We start from the raw sequence: 12,846 nt of genomic DNA on the forward strand, positions 1-12,846 counted from the left end.
AGTGTGTGAGTGTGTGTGTGTGTGTGTGTGTGTGTGTGTGTGTGTGTGTAGGGGGGGGGAGGGGGTGTTCTCTGTCCTTCCCTGCTGTTTCACTGTCTCCATTTCTTGTCATGAGTGTGGGTGTGTGAGTGTGTGTGTGTGTGTGTGTAGGGGGGAGGAGGGTGTTCTCTGTCTTTCCTTGCTGTTTCACTGTCTCCATTTCTTGTCATGAGTGTGGGTGTGTGAGTGTGTGTGTGTGTGTGTGTAGGGGGGAGGAGGGTGTTCTCTGTCTTTCCTTGCTGTTTCACTGTCTCCATTTCTTGTCACGAGTGTGTGTGTGTGTGTAGGGGGGGGGAGGGGGTGTTCTATGTCTTTCCTTGCTGTTTCACTGTCTCAATTTCTTGTCACGAGTGTGTGTGTGGGGGGGGGGGGGGGGGGGGTGTTCTATGTCTTTCCTTGCTGTTTCACTGTCTCCATTTCTTGTCATGAGTGTGTGTGTGTGTGTGTGTGGGGGGGGGGGGGGGGGGTGTTCTCTGTCCTTCCCTGCTGTTTCACTGTCTCCATTTCTTGTCATGAGTGTGGGTGTGTGTGTGTGGGGGGGGGGGGGTGTTCTCTGTCCTTCCCTGCTGTTTCACTGTCTCCATTTCCCCTGGTGACTTACACTGTTGTCCTGTGGTTTGTTGGTTTGTTTCAGCATTCTTTACTTACTTATCTATCTATGTATCTTTTATTTTCCATCCAGGCCTGACTGAGCACATTGGGTTACGCTGGTCAGGCGTTTGCATAGCAGATGTGGTGTAGCGTATATGGATTTGTCCGAACGCAGTGAGGCCTACTTGCGTAACAGCTGATGATTTCAGATTCAACTAATCTATGGGGTCATTGCAACTCGTATCCCAGTTCGTGAGGAGAATCCCTCTGATCCCTGATCGTGAGGAGAATCCCCTACATCCCTGATCAGATCCCTATTCGTGAGGAGAATCCCTCAGATCCCTGATCAGATCCCTGTTCGTGAGGAGAATCCCTCAGATCCCTGATCAGATCCCTGTTCGTGAGGAGAATCCCTTAGTCCCTGATCGTGAGGAAATCCGTGATCAGATCCCTATTCGTGAGGAGAATCCCTCAGATCCCTGATCAGATCCCTGTTCGTGAGGAGAATCCCTTAGTCCCTGATCGTGAGGAAATCCGTGATCAGATCCCTGTTCGTGAGGAGAATCCCTTAGTCCCTGATCGTGAGGAAATCCGTGATCAGATCCCTATTCGTGAGGAGAATCCCTCAGATCCCTGATCAGATCCCTGTTCGTGAGGAGAATCCCTCAGATCCCTGCTGACAGTTGACTGTAGCTTCTGATGCTGAACATATCTGACTCCTCTCTCTCTCTCTCTCTCTTCTCTCTCTCTCTCTCTCTCTTTCTCTCTCTCTTTCCCCCCTCTCCCCCCGATCCCACCCCCACCCCCCCATGCCCCCCCTCCCCCTCTCTCTCTCTCACTTCCTCCCACTCTTTTCCTGATCTATCTCGCTTTTTTCTCTCTTTCAGTCTGACAGCTGCACTTTTATTTTCCTCATACTGTTAACTGAACCATGTATCAATAATGTTTCATTGTGTTATACTCTTTTTCTTTATTTTCCTCATACTGTTAACTGAACCATGTATCAATAATGTTTCATTGTGTTATACTCTTTTTCTTTATTTTCCTCATACTGTTAACTGAACCATGTATCAGTAATGTTTCATTGTGTTATACTCTTTTTTCTCTTTTTCTGTTTGGAGCGGGGGGTTGGTGGGGATGAGGTGTGTGTGTGTGTGTGTGTGTGTGTGTGTGTGTGTGTGTGTGTGTGTGTGTGTGTGTGTGTGTGTGTGTGTGTGTGTGTGTGTGTGTGAATATATGTCATCATCAGTCACGATTTTTTCCCCATCATGATTCTCTTGATGTTGTCATTATCAACAAAAAGAAACGAGTCTCCCCCTATCACTGACGGATCAGCCCAGCAAATGGACGAAGACACATCCATCGCTACTGACATGCACTCCCCTCCACACCTGACAGCTTGCCTCACTTCTGTGCAGACTGACTTACAGCTGGACCGATCTGTCATGCACGTAGAATGTGTGTGTGTGTGTGTGTGTGTGTGTGTGTGTGTGTGTGTTGGTGTGTCAAAAACCCAAAAGTGTCTACATTTCAAATTAGTTCACGCGCTATTTCATGAGCTTGGCGCTTTGAGGCTCAAGTTCGTGGTCACTTTACCACTTGCTTACAGGAAGAAACGCATGCACGTGTTTGCTCAAATATGTACGCGCGCACTCAACACACTCTCTCTCTCCCTCTCTCTCTCTCTCTCTCTCTCTCTCTCTCTCTCTCTCTCACGCACGCACGCGCACAGAGAGAGAGAGAGATAGAGAGAGGGAGGAAGACAGAGGGGGAAATGAAACGAGAGGGGAAGAGTCAAGACAGAGTGGCAGTGGTTGAAAAATAAACGACTAAATAAATAACAAATCGAACAATAAATAAATGGAGGGCTGAATCACACACAGTCACAGCAAAGTGAGTGAAACGTTCTACACACATGAAAGCACTACATAGACCCCACCCTCCCACCCAACACTCCAAACCCTTGTTTCTATGACAACACCACAGAATCAACAGACCCCACCCTCCCACCCAACACTCCAAACCCTTGTTTCTATGACAACACCACAGAATCAACAGACCCCACCCTCCCACCCAACACTCCAAACCCTTGTTTCTATGACAACACCACAGAATCAACAGACCCCACCCTCCCACCCAACACTCCAAACCCTTGTTTCTATGACAACACCACAGAATCAACAGACCCCACCCTCCCACCCAACACTCCAAACCCTTGTTTCTATGACAACACCACAGAATCAACAGCACTACTTAGACCTCACCCTCCCATCCAACACTCCAAACCCTTGTTTATATGACAACCCCTCCCCCCAACCCTCCCATGCCCCCCCCCCCCCTGCCCCCCCCCCCCCCCCCACCCCCCACCCCACCCCCCAAAAAAGCTACATTTGGCAAGACAGTTAAAAGACAGAAGATTACCTATATTTATCATTTATCCTCATGGTCTGTTCTGATACATGACTATTTGGGGTTTTCTTCCTCGACGAATGAGAAGAAGATAATCTAAAATAGCCATGTATGAGAACAGGTCATGAAGTCATAAAAGCTATTTACATTATGTAGCACTATGAAAACCCAAAATAGCCATGTATGAGAACAGGTCATGAAGTCATAAAAGCTATTTATATTTTGTAGCACTATGAAAACCCAAAATAGCCATGTATGAAAACAGGTCATGAAGTCATAAAAGCTATTTATATTTTGCAGCACTATGAAAACCCCAAATAGTCATAAATGACGAAATGATTTCGTCAACTAGCTGTAGCTGTGTGACAAACGCGAAAAAGTTATTTTCACAAAATGACCAAAACCAGCCATTGTTTTATGTTCTTCCTAAAAACATGTTATGCTCAAATTTATCTGGACTGTGAGACAAAGACAGATAGACAGAAAGATACTCTTCAATGAAAATTATTAGTTTAAAAGTACAACTGACAGCGTCATATGAGGTAGATTCTGTGTTTGTCAGAACTTCATGTGACACTCCAATGGACACACCACACACATACACACACACACACACACACACACGCACACACACACACACACACACACACACACACACACACACATACACACACACACGCACACACACAGATAGAGCAAACACACACAGATGGAGACTAAGACAAGACAAGACAAGACAAAACAAGACAAAATCTTTATTATTAACCCAAAGAGAGAGAGAGAGAGAGAGAGAGAGAGCACTGAACACTGAACACTGAACACTGAACACTGAAATGTTTAATATCACAAGCTGAAAAGCTCTGGTGACATAGTAGGTACTAATCAGAACAAAATGGTGCAAAACAGATAAAATGGAACAGAAAGGAAAAAAACAACAACAAAATTTAAACAATATAAACTAATAAGATTTACGACACTTCGGCACTTTGTCATTAGCTTAAAGTACATGTGACAGGGGGGTAATGTGGCTTTTTCAGTCGTTTGTCTCCTAGGTTTGGACAGTACACAGAAAACAAAGTACATATAAATCATATAATAAATATTTACGCATGTAACATCGACATAGAGCATATCAATACAAAAACATACTAAAGTGCATATAATTCCTGAAAAAAATATTTATGCCTCAACATCAAAACCCATCATATCAATACGAACACATTATATAATTACAATGTCGAGATTGACCATCCAAATGTAGCCCTTCCTTTTTATCTGTGCTTTTTTCTCATAGAACCCATACTAATTTTTAATTGATTAAAGAGTATTTTGACCGATGATGGAAGTTTTCCATATATTCATTGCCTCAGATACATATTTTGCAAGTGAAAGTATCATATCTTCAATTTCTGTCATCGGTATGCCGAACAAATCTTTTCTCTGCGCTGGAGCTGCATTGAAAATGGTACAGTTTTTTTTCGCAATTCATCGTATCTTTTGCAGTATGAAATGATTTTCATCTTCTGGGCTTCCGCCACACATTGGGCAAGGAGATGTTGCTACGTCTGAATGGAACTCTCAGTCCAAGTGCTCTCAATCTGAGCTTCGCAAAGCAGATTTTATGCCATTTATTTACTGTAATGTTAATATACTTCTCTGTTTAAAATATTGATTTAAATCAATAGAACCATTTATACCTGTCATTGCTCTATATTTCTCCGTGCCAGTTTTGTTTGTAACATGATATATGTCTATCTTTAAATTCCGATACAAAAGCGCCCTCGTGCCCTACTCCTTGGCACATCCAGACCGGACCGATTCCATGTTCCGTTAGTGTTTAATTGATGTGGAATACCCAGTTCTGTTTGCCCTTCTTCTCTTGCAGCAGCAGCATCTCGTATGCTTGCCTGCGCAATCGTGATATTGGCAGTCTTGTTAGTTTGAGCCAATATTTTATGCATTTTACAATTGATCTAATATGCAATGGGTACCTGTCGGGTTTGCCATATACATTATAGTGTTTGATGAGAGAGAGAGAGAGAGAGAGAGAGAGAGAGAGAGAGAGAGAGCACCTAAACAAAGAAAAACTTGTGTCTTTATCACATAACTATTACACACACACCCACACACACACAACCCAGCCTCTTTAGCTGGGCACTGTGGTGTTTCCAGAAAACCGACACAGGAGAGCGACGCCATAACAGGAAAAGAAAGACTGACGATGACATGACATCAGTTAGCATGAAGAAAGGGGAGGGGGGTGTCTGTGAGGAGAGGAGCAAGGGGGGTTGATGTGTGAAGAACAACACGTCAAATGGCTGACACTACAAAGACCTCCGTGATGGAACGTCATTATCCGGACTTGACAATGCCGATGGATCAATCACAGTCGACTGCACGCTGTCAACAGCAACTGTTCAGTCTGACGCCAGAGAATAATTGATACGTCGCGTCGTCAGTCTTTAAAAAAACAACAACAGTTTTTAAAGCTCGTGAATATCTTTCTCAGAATTGACTGGTTAACTGTATGTGTTGCTCTGAGATGATATCTATAAGACAGAATACAGAATACTTTATCATCTCAATAAGAGATGATATCTATAAGACAGAATACAGAATACTTTATCATCTCAATAAGAGATGATATCTATATACAGAATACAGAATACTTTATCATCTCAATAAGAGATGATATCTATAAGACATAATACAGAATACTTTATCATCTCAATAAGAGAAATTCACGCGTGGTGTATTTTTCGTAAACATTACACGAAAATCACAGTAACTCAATGTAAACACATAAAAGACATAAAATGCTGAAATGCCAAGTCGATAAGGGTCTTTCGTACAATTATCACAATCATACACATGCAATGATCACGTATGTCCACAGTCATTCATTATAAATACATAAGGGACATAAAATGTGTAGATGCAAAGTTAATGCAAACCACTCTCATACAATAATCACAAATCAACCAGTGCGATAAGCACAGTAAGAGAACAGATAAAAATATCAAACTATAGTTAAAACAACGACGTACATGATTAAAACCAGTTGTTATTCAACAGTGTCAAAAATCCATGCATGATTATATAATTTACATAACCTTGCATGCACACACACACACACACACACACACACACACACACACACACACACACACACACACACACACACACACACACATTGTATTTGGAAAAGCCCACCGAGACTCTGTTCCGTTTTGAAGAAATGTGCGCAATGTTGGTTTGGAAATGATGCCGATATTTGTTTGATTTGCAAAGCATCGTGCTCTACCTTTCATGTTAGACTTGCGGCCGCTCCCTCTCTCTGCTTTTATTTCTTTGAGGCGATCTATGGTGTGATAGCCTTGTACCTGTTCTTTTTGATATTCTTTGACTTTTCTGAGGATTTCCGATTTTCCTAGATGTAGGCCGCTCGTTGGTGTTGCGTTACCAGCAAGTCTGTCAGCTCGCTCATTTCCCTTAACACCTGCATGTCCCGGGCAGTATGACCATGTGAGTTTTTTAATCTGAAAGTTACGCATTGCCTTATGCCACTCTGGGCTTCCCATTCCGTTTTCAATTTTCTGTAGAGGTTCATTGAGTCTGTTAGAATCATGGCATGTTGGTTTCCGGGCGTATGGATGGACGATAGCCACTGGAGGGCATGTGTCGCAGCTTCAACTTCCATCGTTAGGCTGGAGGTTGTGACTTTGTAGGCAGCATTCTCTTCCCAAATTGTTTTTCCATTTCGTTTCGCAGTGAATCCCCAACCGGATTGGTCTTTGGTGACTGAGCCATCTGTGTATATGATGATGTCCTCTTCTTTACTGTTTTCTTCTATGAGTAGCTTCACTTCCGCATCAGTTTTGCCCTCTGGCCATTCCCGACAATGTCTTCCTAGAGTGGGTGAAATGGCTGTGTTGAATAGATGGTTGAGTTTTTCGGGGTTTTTCTCCCATTCTTTTGTTTCTTTCAGGTCTTGTAGTCGGCATACTAGCTGGATTGTGTCTTCTGCTTGCCCCATCCATGATCTTCCTCGTTCTAGACGGCTGCCTTTTGGTTCCTTGACTGCGTCATGCAGTGAGTTTTGAGGGTTTTCTAATGCTTTGAAGTAGGTCTTGACCTGTTCTAACTTGTTTCTGGCCTGCACTGAAGGAAGGTCAAGCAGGTATCGCATGGTTTCTGTGGGCGTGTCTTTTGTTGTTCCAAGGATCAGCCTCACAGCTTCATTTTGAACTCTTTCTAATTTTAGGAGGTTGCTTTGAGACGGTGTTGTTTGCCCAAGTCCGTAGTCGATCACACTGAGGACGAGTGATTGGTATAGCAGGAAGAGGTGGCGTTGTTCATTACCTTTGGTTGTCATTGCTTTTAAGACTGAAAGGCCCTTTTTGCATTTGAGAACAGTATTTTCCGTATGTTTTCTGAAGGTCAGCATCCTGTCGAAGTGTATTCCTTGGTAGCGTACGCATTCAGTTTTCTCGATCTGAATCCCATCGAATGACACAGAAGGTGGTGATTTGCTCGCGGTTCTGTTGTTGAGGGTGCACAGCAACGTTTGGGCTTTCGCTGGATTGATGGAAGATCTTGTGTCTTTGCACCATTGAGCAATATTGTTTAGTTGTTTCTGGACGGCTTTAGTTCTTTCCTGAGCATCTTTCGAAGTTTTGAAGACCAGGCCATCATCCGCAAGAGTAAGCACCCGAGCTATTCCATTGTTGTTTAAGTCTGCAAGGCCCTTCGTGTAGACATTGTAGAGGACAGGAGAGAGCGGAGACCCTTGTGGCAGTCCCCTCGATAGTTTAGAAGGTGCAGACATCCAATCTCCGAGGCGTAGGACGACGGTTCTTTCCTGAAGCGCTGCTGCTATCCATCTTGTCAGTGTCAAACTTACTCCATACCTTAGTAGCACTGAATTCTGACAATCAGCATCAGTAATCCTGACTGAATTCTGACAATCAGCATCAGTAGTCCTGACTGAATTCTGACAATCAGCATCAGTAGTCCTGACTGAATTCTGACAATCAGCATCAGTAGTCCTGACTGAATTCTGACAATCAGCATCAGTAATCCTGACTGAATTCTGACAATCAGCATCAGTAATCCTGACTGAATTCTGACAATCAGCATCAGTAATCCTGACTGAATTCTGACAATCAGCATCAGTAATCCTGTCGACCCCTTTGACCTTGGGGTGAAGGTCAGGACAGGACTATCAAATCGGCTTGACGTCATCGCAGACACAAGACCAATGACGTTGTTAAAAAGCCATTGGTGACGATACATCCTCAGCCATTAGCATGGGACTGCGGGGGGGTAAAACACCTCTCAGTTGTCATGCAGCGTGAGAGTGGTCAGTGTGACAGCAATGTCTATAGCTGACGATGCATTATTTTTCCAGCTGTCACATTTGCATATAGCTGACGACATCAAGGTGGGTAGATAGGTCAGCCCGATGACAGGTGCCGTGGTGAGATGAAGGAAGAGACGTCACTGTGTTGCTGACAGTCTGTGCCCGCGATAAGTCCTCCAACAGCCATGAGAAACTCGGTCAGGCGTGGTTCTGATCCAGTGTACACCAGTGACCGGGGTTCGAGGCCCGGTTTCTGCGTGGTGTTGTGTCCTTTGAGAAAGACACGCACTCCAGTTGTCCTCAGCCACAGGTGTGACATTGTGTCCTTTGAGAAAGACATGCAGCCACAGGTGTGACATTGTGTCCTTTGAGAAGGACATACATTCCAGCTGTCTTCACTCTGCCACAGGTGTGACATTGTGTCCTTTGAGAAAGACATGCAGCCACAGGTGTGACATTGTGTCCTTTGAGAAAGACATGCAGCCACAGGTGTGACATTGTGTCCTTTGAGAAAGACATGCATTCCAGCTGTCCTCACTCTGACACAGGTGTGACATTGTGTCCTTTGATAAAGACATGCAGCCACAGGTGTGACATTGTGTCCTTTGAGAAAGACATGCAGCCACAGGTGTGACATTGTGTCCTTTGAGAAAGACATGCAGCCACAGGTGTGACATTGTGTCCTTTACGAAAGACATGCATTCCAGCTGCCCTCACTCTGACACAGGTGTGACATTGGTTGGGGAAGGTTAAGACGGCGGAAGGAGAAGATTGGGCCCCGCCTTCCCATGCCGTGTCCTAGACACAGTAGACATGAATTCACTGCTCTTGTGGCTATAAAATGCTGTGGGACCCTAAACCTTGTGAGAAAATGCCCTTGTTCTCACTCTGATTATCAGGTTTTTCGGCCCGCGGCCGGCTCCTACCCAGAGCTGAGTGTGCTTTGGGCTTAAATGGGGAGACTGGGACCACGCAGTCGAGTATCATTCACTTCACGGATGCGTCTTTGGGTGTGTTGCTCTACGTACCTGACCATCACTGCAAGTGTCTATCTCTCGGGCCTGGTTGATGCCGGGATATCATTGTGACAGGAAGCGTGGCGTACAGCCTTGACATGTAGTCCCAAACCAAAATGGACCTCCATAGCAACGTCGTCATCGTCATCGTCATAGTCATCCTCCTCTTTCTTTATCATCAATATGAACAAAACAGTCCCAGAGTCTGTGGCCTTTCATGTCCTGCTCTCATGGCGACCTCAGTTTCGATACCCCTCCATTTCCGTGCTTGGGGTGCGTCCTGTCAATGTCTTCAGTGTCGGCAGATTCATGGGGGGCTGTTGTTTGAGGGACGTGGTGGCTGTCTCCACTCTGAGGGACGCTCACTCCGTCTGGCTCCGCGACTAAGCCATTATTGTCGTTAGTAGGGGGCTAGTAGGTGGTGTCCTAAGTACGTTAAATCAGAACAGGCACCACTGAACACTACCGAAGTGACTCATCAGCAGTGCAGGGTCTTCTCTGGTGTGTGGCCTCCTGGCAACCTAACATCGACAGTTTCTTGCGGTCTGCCGACACTGTGAGTGTGACAGACGAACCCGGGTGTGGCTGTGTATAGGGGACTCGGAATGAGCGGCGTGGGAGTAATGCCATCGAAACGATGCAATTGACGGGGCAGAAAAAAAAGTTCGCGAGCACCGCGTCTTGGGGGTCATAATTGATGAAGAACTGAAATGGCAAGCTCACATTGATTCTGTCTGTAAAAGTTTGGCACGCAGACTGTTTTTACTCAATCAGATCAAACCTTACATAGACACTGATGCTCGCAAAATGTTCTTCTACGCTCACTGTCTTTCTCACATCAACTATGCATCTGTTGTCTGGAGCTGTGCTGCAGATTTTCATGTTAAGAAACTAAACTCTCCACAAGAGAGCAGCCAGATTAATTCTACCTGATCACTCACTGTCAATTTTAGAAAAGCAAGCCAGATTAAATATCCTTCCACTTCAAAAACAGCTAGAATTCACGTACAAAACGCACACAATAACTTGACACCACAATGTGCTTATATGAGCCTCATGCCGACACGGCTCTAACAAATACATTTTACCACGCACCCGACTTGATATGTTCAAAACTAGTTTTGCATTTTCGGGTGCATCCCTGTGGAACTCCCTTCCTTTACACATACAAACGGGCAGTTCTCTACCTATTTTCAAATCAAGTCTGCTTAAATATCTTCACCCATTCCAACAGTAAATAACTCTATCCCTGAATGACCGTAGGCAGTAACAAAGATGTCGATTATATCTCATTTATTGTATCAGTTGTTGTTGTTGTTCTTTTCTTGCTTTCTCATTCTGTCTTGTTTTGTTTTGCTTCTTTTGTCTCTCTTTTTTTTTTTCTACTTTAAAAAAAAAAAAATCTTCATTTCTTTCTTTTCTCTTTTCGTTGTATTGTATATGCATGCATACATTTATTCATTTCCTTCTATTATAATCGTGACAAATGTCAAAGTAATACTGGTGATGGTGGTAGTCACTGTAGTATGTTGCGCTTGCCATACGTAGATGTCAGAGGCAGTAACAATACTGTACCTTTTAAACAGCCTGATGTTTCTGGAACATGTATACTTATGGCATCTCTCTCTCTCCCTCTCTCTCTCTGACTCACTTTCCTATCCATCTGTCAATCTGTGTGTGTGTGTGTGTGTGTGTGTGTGTGTGTGTGTGTGTGTGTGAGTGTGTGTGTGTGTGTGTGTGTGTGTGTGTGTGTGTGTGTGTGTGTGTGTGAGTGTGTGTGTGTGTGTGTGTGTGTGTGTGTGTGTGTGTGTGTGTGTATGCGCGCGCGCTCGCGCATATGTGTATATGTTTATGTGTGTGTGCGCCCTCGCGCGCGCGCATTTGTGGATGCATGTGTGTGTGTGTGTGTGCGGGGGGGAGGGGGGGGGAGAGAGAGAGGGGGTCTTCATTATGTATGTCCTTCTGCATGAATACCTTTTCCCTTCATTTATGTGTGTGCTATTTGTAATGGATGTAGATTAGCAAGGATAGATTGAAAGAATAGGCCATGCCTAAAATCTTGAATAAAAACGTTTTGCTCTGTCACGGGTCATCATTGCTCGACCGATTAAACTCAAGATAGACTTTTTGTGTGAGAAGGGCTTGACAACCTGTGTGAGAAAGGGCTTGACAACCTGTGTGAGAAGGGCTTAACAACCTGTGTGGGAAGGGCTTAACAACCGAATGGTTAAAGCACTTGTGTTCTGGGCTCGAATCCCGACTGCACTTAGTGGGATCAGGGTGGTGATTAAGTGTGGAGCATAAGGGTTGATGAGGGTGGATGCTAAAGGTGGATTAGGGAGAAGGTTAAGGGTAGATAAGGGTGGGTAGGGAAGGAAGTTAAGGGTGGATAAGGGTGGAGGTTAAGGGTAGAAAGGGAGGGGGTTAAGGGTAGATAAGGGAGGAGGTTAAGGATAGCTAAGGATGGAGGTTAAGGATAGCTAAGGGTGGAGGTTAAGGAGAGATAAGGGTGGAGGTTAAGGGTGGATAAGGGTGGAGGTTAAGGGTGGATAAGGATGGAGGTTAAGGGTAGATAAGGGTGGAGGTTAAGGGTAGATAAGAGTGGGGGTTAAGGATAGATAAGGTTGGGGGTTAAGGATAGATAAGGTTGGGGGTTAAGGGTGGATAAGGGTGGAGGTTAAGGGTAGATAAGGATTGAGGTTAAGGGTAGATAAGGATTGAGGTTAAGGGTGGATAAGGGTGGAAGTTAAGGGTGGATAAGGGTGGGTAGGGGAGGAGGTTAAGGGTGGATAAGGGTGGAGGTTAAGGTTAGATAAGGATTGAGGTTAAGGGTAGATAAGGGTTGAGGTTAAGGGTAGATAAGGGTGGAGGTTAAGGGTAGATAAAGGAGGAGGTTAAGGGTAGATAAGGGTGGAGGTTAAGGGTAGGTAAGGGTGGAGGTTAAGGGTAGATAAGGGAGGAGGTTAAGCGTAGATAAAAGTGGAGGTTAAGGGTAGATAAAGGTGGAGGTTAAGCTTAGATAAGGGAGGAGGTTAAGGGTAGATAAAGGTGGAGGTTAAGCTTAGATAAGGGAGGAGGTTAAGGGTAGATAAAGGTGGAGGTTAAGGGTGGATAAGGTTGGAGGATAAGGGTAGATAAAGGTGGAGGTTAAGGGTAGATAAAGGTGGAGGTTAAGGGTAGATAAGGGTGGAGGTTAGGGTGGATAAGGGAGGAGGTTAAGGGTGGATAAGGGTGAAGGTTAAGGATAGATAAAGGTGGAGGTAAAGGGTAGATAAGGGTGGAGGTAAAGGGTGGATAAGAGTGGAGGTTAAGGATAGATAAAGGTGGAGGTAAAGGGTAGATAAGGGTGGAGGTAAAGGGTGGATAAGGGTGAAGGTTAAGGATAGATAAAGGTGGAGGTAAAGGGTAGATGAGGGTGGAGGTAAAGGG

General features: G+C 44.6%; 1 protein-coding gene across 1 annotated transcript in view; it reads right to left on the reverse strand.

Annotated features, from left to right (window-relative positions):
• LOC143277611 (uncharacterized) overlaps positions 1–12,846 on the reverse strand; it is a 59,671-nt gene that overhangs the window by 30,451 nt on the left and 16,374 nt on the right. The window lies entirely within an intron of this gene.

Source organism: Babylonia areolata, chromosome 34, assembly GCF_041734735.1.
Source record: "Babylonia areolata isolate BAREFJ2019XMU chromosome 34, ASM4173473v1, whole genome shotgun sequence".
NCBI classification, from domain to species: domain Eukaryota; kingdom Metazoa; phylum Mollusca; class Gastropoda; order Neogastropoda; family Buccinidae; genus Babylonia; species Babylonia areolata.